This window comes from Bos javanicus, chromosome X (assembly GCF_032452875.1).
Source record: "Bos javanicus breed banteng chromosome X, ARS-OSU_banteng_1.0, whole genome shotgun sequence".
Taxonomy (NCBI): domain Eukaryota; kingdom Metazoa; phylum Chordata; class Mammalia; order Artiodactyla; family Bovidae; genus Bos; species Bos javanicus.
The window spans coordinates 96,185,073-96,198,609 of NC_083897.1; the positions used below are offsets into that span (position 1 = coordinate 96,185,073).

The window sequence follows — 13,537 nt, forward strand, 5'->3', positions numbered from 1 at the left end:
CTCTCTAAAGAAAGGCATTGCAAGAGAATGTTCAAATTACCATACAATTGCACTTATTTCATATGCTATCAAGATTATGCTCAAAGTCCTTCAAGCTTGGCTTCAGCAGTACATGAACTGAGAACTGCCAGATGTACAAGCTGGATTTAGAAAAGTCAGAGAAACCAGAGATCAAATTGCCAGCAATAACTGGATCATAGAAAAAGGCAAGGGAATTCCAAAAAAGTATCTACTTCTGCTTCATTGACTATGCTAAAACCTTTGTGTGGTTCACAACAAATAGTGGAATATTCTTAAAGAGATGGAAATACCTGACCACATTTCCTGCATCCTGAGAAACCTGTATGCAGGATAAGAAGCAACAGTTGGAACTCAACATGGAACAATGGACTGGTTCTAAATTGGGAAAGGAGTACATCAAGGCTATACATTGTCACCCTGTTTGTTTAACTTATATGCAGAGCACATCATACGAAATGCTGGGCTGGATGGCTCACAAGCTGGAATCAAGATTGCCAGGAGAACTATCAACAGCCTCAGATATGCAGATGATACCACTTTATTGACAGACAATGAAGAGGAATTAAAGAGCCTCTTGATGAAGGTGAAAGAGGAGAGTGAAAAAGCTGGCTTAAAATTCAACATTCAAAAAAAGAAGATCATGGCATCTGGTCCCATCACTTCACAGCAAATAAATGGGGAATAAGTATTAGATTTCATTTTCTTGGGCTCCCAAATCACTGTAGATGGCGACTTCAGCCATGAAATTAAAAGACTCTTGCTCCTTGGAAGAAAAGCTATGACAAACCTGAACAGTATATTAGAAAGAAGAGACATCAATTTGCCGGCAAAGGTCTGTATAGTCGAAGCTATCATTTTACCAATAGTCATGTATGGGTGTGAGAGTTGGACCTTAAAGAAGGCTGAGTGCTGAAGAAGACTCTTGAGAGAGTCTCTTGGACAGTAAGGAGATCAAACCAGTCAATCCTAAAGGAAGTCAACCTTGAATATTCATTGGAAAGACTGATACTAAAGCTGAAGCTCCAGTACTTTGGCCACCTGCTGAGAAGAGCCAACTCATTGGACTCTGATGTTGGGAAACATTGAAGGCAGGAGGAGAAGGGTGCCATAGAGGACAAGATGTTTGAATGGCATCACTGACTCAGTGGACATAAGTTTGATCAAACTCAGGGAGATAGTGAAGGACAGGGAAGCCTGACATGCTGCAGTTCATGGGCTTGCAGAGTAGGACAGGACTTAGGGACTGAACAACAATAACTCTAAAATTTACATTAAAAAACAAAAAGCAGAGATAATGGTTTTTGAGAAGACCAGAGAAGGCATTTGCTTCTCAGTGATACAGGCAATTTCTTCCTAGGATGATTTTGTTTCCCCCTTTTAAAAATATTTACATGACTCTTAAGATGAACAGGCAAGATTTTGGAAGTGGTAAAAGGACTTTTTGGAGCCTCCCTTCTGGTGCTATAAAGACTACATTGTAAAACAAGTTTTGTTTTTTTCCCTTTTTATTTTTTTGAAAGAATTGAGTGGCTACCTTAGGAAAGTTTCACCCCTCCTTCTCTCTCATAGGGGAGAAGGCCTCCTGGGATGGCCGAGTGACAACACTCAGGCTTCTGCAAAATTAATCTCGACTGAGAGGGAAAGAGGTGAAGGCAACAGGGAAGACAGGCTGAGGAATCTGCCTTGTAATCCTACTGGGAACTTGTCTGTCAGGGGAGTGGGCTCAGTGTTTTGCTTGAACCAATATGTATCTGAGTTTCACAGAAGTTGTCTTGTTGGGGACAGATACTCTAATACTGTAGTCCATTTCATGATTCCTTTATCCTGTCACTGGAGTCTGCAAGTGGCAGGCACCCTAATGGCTTTTCTGTGCCTGACTTGTGCCCACATGATATTAATTGGCCTGGTCTTCAGCTTAAGGGAGGGAGAGGAAAGGAGAGCCCTCACCCGCTTAGGTGGCAGCTACTGGGGCACAGTGACCTTTGGGCCTTCAGAACACACCAGAGAGGAACCCTGGCCAGAGTTCCTCAATTGCTTCCATAGCCACTTACCTGTTTGCAGAGGGTTCGAGGAGAAAGAAGCAAGAAGATGTAGAAGAAGCCTTAGAGGAAAGAGTACCAGATGTCTATGTATTACCAAAGTACCAGAATAAACCAAAACCTAGCCAACCAGAAAGTCACATTAGACCTGTGACCTTTGTCCAAATGCTCCGAGTTTTCCCTCTCAGGGGGAGCTCCCTAAACTGGAGCTGATGCTCCCCACTGTCAAAGTTACCTGGGGCTGCTGTAGTGGAACTAGAATCAGATGCCTCAAGTCCAAGGGAGCCCTAGGGCCTCTTCATTTTCAGGGAGTTCCTTTCCTTTGTACTTCTATCTGAGAGACTATAATTGTGAGCCATTCTGGGGCCATTGCTCTTCTGATCTTAGTATATCTAATATATGCCCTAAAGAGCTTTCCTTAGGGATAGATTAAATATTTCCCATTTTTATAAGTTTGATAACGCCAAAACACAAAAGACATGTGCAAATTCCAAGAAAGACAGCACAAACAAATTCCAGCATTGATGCACAGATGAACCGGTTCCAAAATCAGGTGGATAAATTTACCCTATGAAACAAATGAACTAATTCCAATGAGGGTAGGCTTGTCTTACAAGAAGTAATTCCCCAATGAACTGGTTCAATGTAGAGTCCAACAACACTTCAGCTTTCCAACAGGGTACCCCAACCAAATTGGCTTTTCCCATAAAGGAAAAGCCCAAATTGAAGGGGGGAATATGTTCCTGGTGTGTACAGCAGAGCAACTTCACCTCCAAAATTGAGACCACTGACTCATAACACAAAAGGGCAGACAAACAAGCAAATTGACTGAATGGGCCATCAAATTGAGTAGATTTACCCTTGAACAAAATCAAGTCTGTTGACTTGTAGAAGTTTGTTGGTTCCTTGTCTCAACTCCCAAGTGCTGGGGTAGCTGGTGCCGCTTCAGGGAATCTTGAAGAATAGATCCTCAGGACAAATGGTCCTAGAAGCTGCTTAGGGCCTTGTCTAAATATTCCCTGATCGGGGCCAGCTAGCCATGAGCAGTAAGGCTCCTGTGCTGGCTCACCAAATTTGTTTCCGTGTCCAAGCTTACTGTACTTGTTGCATAACAGGGCGATAAATCCAAGAGAGGTATTGAAGCAAGGAATATGACTTTATTCGGAAAGCCTTCTGACCAAAAAGACGGCAGACTAATGTCTCAAAGTAACCATTTTGTTGGTGTCTGGATCCAGGTTCTTTTATAGAGTCAGAGAGAAGCAATGAGGAACTAAAGTTAAAAGGCAGAATAAAGAGGGAGGGGAAGTGAGGAAGTAAAGTAAAAAGGATCTTCAGTCTTATAAAACATCTGCAGGAAGGGTCAGCTTTTGGAAGGGATGTGTTAATCTCTTCTATTCACAAGTGAGCAGGGTCTGATTGTCTTTCTATGAGCTGAACAAAGGCACATTAGTTTATAGTCAGGCAGAGGAACAGGGTCCTTTGAAGCAGGCCATTATGTATGACTGTAATAACAAAAGCAAGTGAAAGAAGCAGTTCCAGCATGGAGTCAGTATTGGCTTCTTTGCAACATTCTATCCCTATCACCCCGGAGAGATTATTTTTAAGTAGATATTCCTAAAGCATAATTACTTCTAAAAAGTTCACCTAAAAGCTCTTACTTCACTTGCATTTAATTCACTTATAAAAATTTCATCATGCCAAGTTATTTTCCTTGCTGTCAGAACAGATACAGAAAGGTCTCATTTGAGCTCTAGTAAACGTAGGTACAACATTTTATTTTTTAATTAGAGGAAAATTGATTTTACAATGTTGTGTTGATTTCTGCCATACAACAACGAAAATCAGCCATAATTACACATATATCTCCTCCCTCTTGAGCCCCACTTCCCCTGCCCATCCCACCCCTCTAGGTCATCACAGAGTGCCAGGCTGAGTTATCTGTTATATAGCAACTTCTAACCATCTCTTTTATATGTGATAGTATATAAAGACATTTATATTAATCAAACTAAAAAGTGCATACTAGATATTAATATAATACTGAATATTTTTTAGATCACATGAACATGAAATTTACTCTCGCTAGTTTCCTTCATATTTATGAGTATTTATATACAAATCAAGGTCACCTATCTAGGTTAAATAATTTTTTACTGGCATTTATGAAAAATACACTGAAGACATTTATTTGTCCTCGACAAGTTCCAAATTACCTACCCTTTTTCAAAATTTGTATTTTAAAAAGATGGCAGAGATAAGGGTTCCTCTAGAAAAACAGGTAGAATATTTTCATTTCAAAAGCATGAGAGGAGAAAAGCAAGTTCTTCCTTGATGATTTTGTCCCTCTTTTGTTCAATACTTACAAGCTTCTGAAGACAAATAAGGAAGGTTTTGGGAATGGTAAAAGAATTGATGGGCTTTGGATTATTTTTGGAGCCACCCATTTGGTCTTCTTTTCCATTCTCAGATCTCTGTTTCCATACCATGGTTTGGACCATTACCATTTTTCTCCTAAATGACAATAATAGTTTTCTAACTGACCTCCAGCCTGTTCCACTACCGCCTGTTGAGCTGTGGCACAGCCTCTAGAATAAATACCTAACCATATTTTTCCCTACTCAAAATCCTTTAATGACTTCCTGTTTTATATAATAAAATATTAGCATGATCTAAGATTCTCTCAAAAGCCTCTTAATTTAGCCTTGCTTGTTGCTTTTAATTCCTACACTCCATCCTGGACTTCTCCAACCCTCTTCTTGTATATTATATTCCACTAGGCTGTCCTTGAACATATTTTGTTATTTCATTCCAATCTTTTGTACATTTGGCTCTCTCCAATACCTTTAGACCCGTGTCTACCTCATGGTCTTTGTTCTTCAAGCTCTGCTCAGTTGTGCTAGTCTCAGGGAAATATTTCCTTATTTCCTGTCCTCTGCATCTAGAGGTGACTAATTCCTCTTTGCTACTTCTCTGCGTGGTATACATATCATACATACACTTGGTAGGTGCACATTGATTTCAATCAAATTCTCAGTGTAGTATCTTGTCATCTGGTTGATTAGGAGTGTAAAAGAAAAATAAAGTACACAACAAGAATCCATAGGTTCGTTGTATTTGTTTTACTTATTAATTGAGATATAACTCACAGTGAAGTACTATATTTTAAGTATGTAGTTCAATGAATATGTGTATATATATACATGCTTGTATAAATATCACCACTTAAAATATAGAACATTTCCAATAACTCTGAAGGCCCATTTCTGCCTGTTCCAAGTCAGTACCCTTGAGAAGTAACCATTATTGTGACTTCTATCACCATTGGTTAGTTTTGCCTGTTTTTGAAGTTTGCATAAATGGAATCACAGACTATGTGCTCTTTTGTCTGACAGGTTTTTATGTGAAGCCTTATAAAAACCATAATGGTGCCTATGAGGGCACAATATACTGAAATAGTTCATGAGGGTAATGCTCAAAGAGGGAAACAAATACTTTAACAACTCTTAAATAAGTAGAATCAAAAAGTCTAAGAACATTTGGATGGGTATCCTCACACTGAAATAAAATAATCTGGCACATGGCTTCCCAGGTGGTGCTAGTGGTGAAGAACCCACCTGCCAATGCAGGAAACATAAGAAATGCAGGTTCTATCCCTGGGTCGGGAAGATTCCCTGGAGGAGGGCATGGCAACCCACTCCAGTATGCTTGCCTGGAGAATCCCATAGACAGAGGAGGCTGGTGGGCTATAGTCTGTAGGGTTGCAAAGAACCAGACATGACTGAAGTGACTTATCACAGCACAGCACATATATTGTCTATGATAATGCAAAATTAAATATAAAAAACTTTTGAAGAAACTGTAGAAGAGTTCTTCACATTTTTCTGGGGTAGAGAAGATATTAATTTTAAGTTAACTCAGTTCTATTTTTTTATTTCTATTTTTCCTTTACACAAATGTAAAAAGCTGATAAATCTAAAGATTATAAAATTGGTTTATTGTAAAAGCAATTCAAGAATACCTAGTTAAAATCTTATTCCAATGCCACCCAATACAACCAAGAAGCAGTTAAACACTTTTACATTAGAAACAAGGACAAAAACCAAGAAAGACTACATCAAAGCTGTAATTCAAACTCAGAAAGAGAAAGGCTTAGGTCTCCTTCAGGTCAATACAATGGGTACAATTAGGTCAAAGCACCATTTTCTTTAGACACCACGGTGCTGCTACAACATTGAGGTGTAACTGATTCTATTTAATCAATACTGACTGAGAACTTACTGTGTGTTGGGCACACAGCTCACTAAACCGTGCATCTGCCTTGAAGATCATACAGTCTAGTGCTGGAGAAAAAATCATCTTGTAAGGGAGAAGATAAAGATAGGAAGCACAAAGGAGGGATCATAAGCTCTAAGAGAAGGGTTCTTGGAAGGGATAATGTTTGGATTAAACTTACTTTATAATTGGGGGACACGCAGGTGAAGAAAGTTGACAAATTATTTCATTTTCATCCGTAATCAATTTGAGATACCTGTGGGATATTCAAGTGTGCATGTTCATTAGAATGTCAGCATTATAGGCAAGGAATGCATATTTGGATGTTACCAGCATGTGATGGAAGTTGTCAGCATATATATGGGAGCTGCAGTCATGAGGAATGTGTATTGTGAGAAGAAAGCAAGAATTGAATTCTGAAAAACACCAATGATGAAATGACTGACAGAAGAAGATCCTGCAAAGGAATTGAATAGGCAAAGAAGTAAGGAAGGAAAGCAGGAAATGAAGTGTCTTGAAACCTGAGAGAAGACATTACCCCAAGAAAAAAGAAATAATCAACAATGTCAAAGAGTTTTGTCATTTTGCTTAGTCACTCAGTTGTGTTTGACTCTTTTCAACCCTGTGGACTGTAGCCTGTCAAGCTCCTCTGTCCATGGGGATTCTCCAGGCCAGAATACTGGAATGGGTTGCCATGCCCTCCTCCAGGGAATCTTCCAAACCCAGGGATTGAACCCAGGTCTCCCACATTGCAGGTGTGTTCTTTACCATCTGAGCCACCAGGGAAGCCCAAGAATACTGGAGTGGGTAGCCTGTGCCTTCTCCAGGGAATTTTCCTGACAGGAACTGAACAGATATCTCCTGCATTGCAAGTGGATTCTTTACCATCTGAGCTATCAGGGAAGCCCACTTAAAAGTGTCCATTGATGTTGGGGAAGAAAGGAGACAACAATCACTGAATTTGTCAAAAGATGTTTGTGACTTTATCAAGAGCAGATTCACTGAGGAGACAGAGAAAAGATTGTAATAAGTAGAGGAATTTGTGGAGGGAATGTGAGGAAGTGGTCAAAGAGAGAACTGACAGTGCTTTCAAGAATCTGAGCTATGATACGTAGGAAGAAAGAGAAAAAGTTATAACTGAAGGGGACTATAAGGTAAAGGGTCATTTTTTTAAGAAGGAAAAGATGAGCATATTTAAATGTTTATGGGAAATATCAAATAGAAAGGGAGCTAGGAGAAAGTGGCTATAATTAATAGTCTGACAGAAGTGAGATCATATGAGATCAAGAGTGGAGATAGGAAAGTATGCTGTAAGAAAGGAGAGAATTGAAGGGAGGAATAGACAGTAATAGTTGGAGACAAATACTCTATTCTCAATAATTAATAACACATGTAAACAGAAGACCAATAAGGAAATGGCAGACTTACACACCACTATAAACAAGTAGACCTAACAGACAAGTATATCACAGTCCTTGCAACAATAGCAGTGTACATATTTCTCTCAAGTGCCAGGAACATTCTCTAGGATTGGCCATGTGTTACTTCACAAATTTAAATCATACAGTGTATCTTCACCCATGACAATGTAATAAAACTAGAAATCAATAACACGGAAACTTATGTAGAGAGAGAGAGAGAAATAGATTGATTATACACCATGATGCAAAGGCAATCCCAAAGAAAAGGGATTCCCAAAGAAAGGCAGTGCCAAAGCATGTTCAAACTACAACACAATTGCACTCATTTCACATGCTAGCAAAGTAATGCTCAAAATTCTCCAAGCTAGGCTTCAATAGCACCTGAACCAAGAACTTCCAGATATTCAAGCTGGATTTAGAAAGGACAGAGGAACCAGAGATCAAATTGCCAATATCTATTGGATCATAGAGAAAGCAAAAAATTCCAGAAAAAACATTTACTTCTTCTTCACTGACTACGTTAAAGCCTTTGACTGTGTGGAACACAATAAACTGGAAAATTTTTCAAGAGATGGTCACCTTACCTTCCTCCTGAGAAACTTGTATGCAGGTCAAGAAGCAACAGTTAGAACTGGACATGGAACACCAGACTGGTTCCAAATTGGGAAAGAATTTAACTTATATGCAGAATACATCATAAGAAATGCCAGGCTGGATGAAGCACAAGCTGGAATCAAGATTGCCAGGAGAAATATCAATAACCTCAGATATGCAGATGACACCACCCTTATGGCAGAAAGCAAAGAGGAACTGAAGAGCCTCTTGATGAAAATGAAAGAGGCTAGTGAAAAAGCTGGCTAAAGACTCAACATTTAGAAAACTAATATCATGGCATCCAGTTCCATCACTTCATGGCAAATAGAAGGGGAAAAAATTGAAACAATGACAAGCTTTATTTTCTTCCAAAATCACTGCAGACTGTGACTGCAGCCATGAAATTAAGACACTTGCTCCTTGGAAGAAAATCTATGACCAACCTAGACAGCATATTAAAAGGCAGAGACATTATTTTGCCAACAAAGGTCCATTTAGTCATGTGTGGATGTGAGAGTTGGACCATAAAGAAGGTTGAGCACTGAAGAATTGCTGTTTTTGAACTGTGGTATTGAAGACTCTTGAGAGTCCCTTGGACAGGAAGGAGATCAAACCAGTCAATCATAAAGGAAAGCAATCTTGAATATTCATTAAAAGGACTGATGCTGAAGCTAAAGCTCCAGTACTTTGGACACCTGATGCGAAGAGTTGACTCATTAGAAAAGACCCCGATGCTGGGAAAGATTGAAGGCAGGAGGTGAAGGGGATGACAAAGGATGACCTGTTTGGATGGCATCACCTACTCAATGGACATGAGTTTGAGCAAGCTCTAAGAGATGGTGAAGGACAGGGAAGCCTGGTGTGCTGTAGTCCACAGGCAAACAAAGAGTTGGACATGGCTGAGTGACTGAACAACAATATACTATGATGAGGTGAGATTTACCTCAGAAATAAAGAAGGGTGGTTCATTATAAGAAAATCAATCATTGTAACACATCACACTAACAAAATGAAGAAAGGAAACAATAATCACAATTGATGCAGAAAAAGCATTTGACAAAGTCCAATACTATTTCGCAATTGGAAAAAAAAGTCAGAAAACTAGGAATAGCAAGAACTTCGTCAATGTAATAAAAGGCATCTATGAACCCCAGGTGACTCAGTGGTAAAGAATCTGCCTGACAATGCAGGTGACATGTGTTTGATCCCTGGGTCAAGAAGATTCCTGGAAGAAAATGACAATCCACTTCAGTATTCTTGCCTGGAGAATCTCATGAACAGAGGAGCCTGGGGGCTACAGTCTGTAGGGTTGCAAAGAGTTGGAAATGACTGAGAGACTGAGCATGCACACACATATGAACAACAAACCGCTAACATCATTCTTAATAATAAGTGAGTAAAAACATTACTCTTTAGATCAAGAAGACAAGGATGCTGCCTTTCACCACCGTGGTTCAACATTACACTGGATGTTTTAACCAAAGCAATTGTGAAGAAAAAAGAAATAATAGGAATCCAAATTGGAAAGAAAGAAGTAAGACGGTCTCCATTTGCAGATCACATAATCCTATATAAAATCCCACAGGATTCTCACACCAAAAAAAAAAAAAACCCTGCTAGAGCTAATAATTCAGTAAAGTTGCAGGATACAAAATCAGCACACAATGTTCAGCTAAGTTTCTATACACCAGCAATGAACAATCCAAAAGGAAAATCTAGAAAACAGCCCTCTTTACAATAGTATCTCCCCAAAATAAATACATAGAATAAATTTAACCAAGTAGGTCAAAGACCTGTACACTCAAAGCTACAAAATGTTGACGAAAGAAATTAAAGAAGACAAATGGAAAAACATTCCATGTTCATGGATTGGAAGCCTTGATATTGTTAAGATATCCATACTACTGAAAGTGATATACAGATTCAATCCAGTCTCTATCCAAATTTGAATGGCATCTTTTTTTTTTGCAGAAATAGAAAAAATGCATTCTAAAATTTGTATGGACACTTAAAGGAATCCCAAACAGCTTGAACAGTTTTGGAAAAGAACAAAGTCGTAGGACTCACACTTCTTGATTTTAAAACTACAGTAATCAAAACAGTGTAGTACTGGCATAAAGATAGACAAATAGACTTGAGAGTCCAGAAACAAACCTATATGGATCAGATGAACTTCAACAAGGGTGCCAAGACCATTTAGTGGAGTAAGCACAGTCTGTTGAACAAATGATGTTGGAAAAACTGGGTATCCATGTACAGATGAATATAAGAAATTCAACTCAAAATGAAATAATGACCTAACTACAAGAGCTAAAACATAAAATTTTTAGAAGCAAATATAAATCTTCTTTACCTTGGATTTGGTAATGTTTGAATAGGACACTGAAAGCAATAACAATAAAAGAACAAAAATAGATGGATTTATCAAAATTGAGAACTTTTATTCAGCAAAGGTCTATAATAAAGAGAAGACAGCCTACAGAATGGCAGAAAATATTTGCAAATTATATATCTGGTAAGGGCCTATATCCAGAATATGAAAAAAAAAATTGCAACTCAACAACAGAGCAGTGAACAGTACAATTTTAAGAAAAATGGAGAAACTTGAATTAGACATTTCTCTAAAGAAGATATACAAATGGTCAATAAGACTTTAAAACGTGCTGAACATCATTAGTCATAAAGGAAATACAAATCTAGACCATAACTTTACAAACCCACTAGGATGGCTATAATTGGGGGGAAATAAAGGAAATAAGTGTTGGGGAGGACATAGAGAAATTGAAATACTGATAAAATTACTAATAGAAAAGTGAAATGATGCAGGTGCTATGCAAAAAGTTTTCCTGTTTCTCTAAAAGTTAACATAGAATTGCTTCAACCCAGAAATTCCATTCCTAGATATAAACCCAAAAGGGCTGAAATAGATACTGAAACAAATTCTTTCACATTAATGTTCAGAGCAGCACTATTAACAATAGCTAAAATGTGAAAACAACTCGAAGAAACGAATTGATAAAGAAATTGTGGTATATACAATAAAATCAAATATTATAGTTTGTGGTCAGTTGCTTCAGTCATGTCTGACTCTTTGAGACCCTATGGACTGTAGCCCACCAGGCTCCTCTGTCCATGGGATTTTCTTGCAAAACTGGAGTGGGTTGCCATGTCTTTCTCCAGGGTATCTTCCTGACCCAGGGATCGAACCCACGTCTCCTGCATCTGCAGGTGGATTCTTTACCACTGAGCCACTGGGGAAGACCCAAATATAATATTCAGCCATGAAAAGGAATGGTGTTCTTATACATGCTACAACATGGATGAACCTCAAAAACGTAAGTGAAAGGATGTAGACAGAAAAGGTCACTTACTGTATGATTCACTGATATGAGATGTCCAGAATGGGTAAATTTGTAGATGTGGAATGCAACTAGCGGTGGGTGGTGAGTAGGGAAGTGGCAAACTGCTTAATGGATAGGGAATTTCCTTTTCCTGCTAAAATGTAGGGATGGGGAGGGAGGTGGGAGGGGGGTTCAGGATGGGGAACACATGTACACCCATGGCTGATTCATGTCAATGTGTGGCAAAACCACTACAATATTGTAAAGTAATTAGCCTCCAATTTAAATAAATAAATTAAAAAATAAAAATAAATTTAAAAAAGAAATTAGATACAGGTGGAGGTTACACAACATTGTGAATGTGATAGATGCCACTGTTCACTTCAGAAGTAGTTACTTTCATGATACATGAATTTCACCACAATTGAATAAAGAAGAAATGAAATAGTAACTATTTGGAAAAGAAAACTGTTCAGTAAGACGGATATATAAATCAGAAGTCAAAAAGGGAAAAAAAAGTAACATTTAACAAACTAAATTATGAGAAGACTTACTCTATGAAACACCTAAGAAAAGATAAGCAAGTAGGAAAGAGATAAAGTCATGTCAAAGCCAGTAGGATCCAGGGCTCCTAGATCTGTCTTTCCCATTGTGGGGAGGGCGTCCCCTTAGGCTTCTGAAAGTTACTTAGGATTTTACTTCTCCCAAGAGCAGGCGTGAAGAAAAAAACGGGTTGGAGGCAAAGAAGGGGGAAAGACCTGCAGGACGTCCAGCCTCCTGACCAGTGGTCATTCTGTCCTTTTCTCCCGTCCTTCACGGGGTTGTCTGTGTTGGTCTGATAGTGGTTTTGCCTTGGAAGGGGAGGAGGATCAAGGCCTGATGGGATGATGGAGGCAGGGTCCAGCCCTCGGTTGGCATTTGGGGAGCCATGCTGCCATTAAGTGGAGCTTGTCTCTGTCAAAGCCAGTCATCTGGGCTCAAGTGATGGAGACAGCCATGGATTGGAAAGAAACTGGCCCTGTGGGGGTTGAGGGGGGTGGGGATGGGTGTTGTGTCATCCTGAGGGTGCACATGGGCAACGGGCTCCCGGCTGTCCCTTCATCTGTGCGCTCCATGGGAGACTGGACCGTGGTTCCGCAGTTGTGGAAGGCCCTCAGATACCTCAGGGGCAGCCCGAGATGGCTGTCACTGGGAGTGCCAAGTGTAACTGGCCCCAGTCCCAGAACCTCAAAGCCCCTCAGCTCCCAGTGAGGAAAGAGGCCGCCTGACCCCCACTGTGGTCCCAGGCAGGGCACCCCGGCACTCCCCAGCAGGGACACCACAGGAAAAATTGCAGAATCTCTCTGGGTCCAGCCCAAAATGACAGACAGGGGAAGCTCCGCCCCCTGAGCTGGTCGTTCCCTGTGCTATCGGCAGGGTCCAAGGCTCCTAGAGCTCTTGTCTTTCCCGTGGTGGGGCAGGGGTCACTTTAGGCTTCTGAACTTGGGGTGGGGGTGGGGTGGGGAAGGAGAACCTTCAGCTTGGGCAGAGCTCAGAAGGCCCAGCACAGCCTTGCTGATCCCTGGAGGCCTGGCAGAAGACAGGTGTCTGCTGCATGGACTTTTGAGATACACGTTCCGCTGGGTGGCACTGTGGCTCCAGAAATGGCAGTCGCCCCTTTCCTAGGCCCCAGCAAGCCTTCCTCTCCTTCCTTTAGCTGCCAGACAGAGTATGGGATGGGGGTGGAGATGAGGAAACGCTCAGGTCACCTTTCTCCTCCTCCTCTTCTTGCTTCTCCTGCCACCCCCCTTCCTCCTCACTCTCCCCATCATCACCATCATCATGAGCAGCAGCGGGAGCAATATCCCAA

The 13,537-nt window shown here is 40.2% G+C and overlaps 1 protein-coding gene and 1 long non-coding RNA gene across 5 annotated transcripts in view; both read left to right on the forward strand.

Moving 5' to 3' along the window:
- LOC133243404 (uncharacterized) overlaps positions 1–5,156 on the forward strand; it is a 149,692-nt gene extending 144,536 nt beyond the window's left edge. Inside the window, exon 2 of the long non-coding RNA XR_009735074.1 lies at positions 1,599–5,156. This is a non-coding gene — a long non-coding RNA (uncharacterized LOC133243404). The remainder of the gene's footprint in view (positions 1–1,598) is intronic.
- NBDY (negative regulator of P-body association) overlaps positions 1–13,537 on the forward strand; it is a 57,444-nt gene that overhangs the window by 21,655 nt on the left and 22,252 nt on the right. For 2 of the 4 annotated variants that reach the window (XM_061410278.1, XM_061410280.1), the window contains one exon: positions 11,528–11,682. The exons of the other annotated variants lie outside the window; for them this stretch is intronic. The gene's annotated coding sequence lies outside the window, so the exon portion shown is untranslated. The remainder of the gene's footprint in view (positions 1–11,527; positions 11,683–13,537) is intronic. 4 annotated transcript variants of the gene reach the window in all.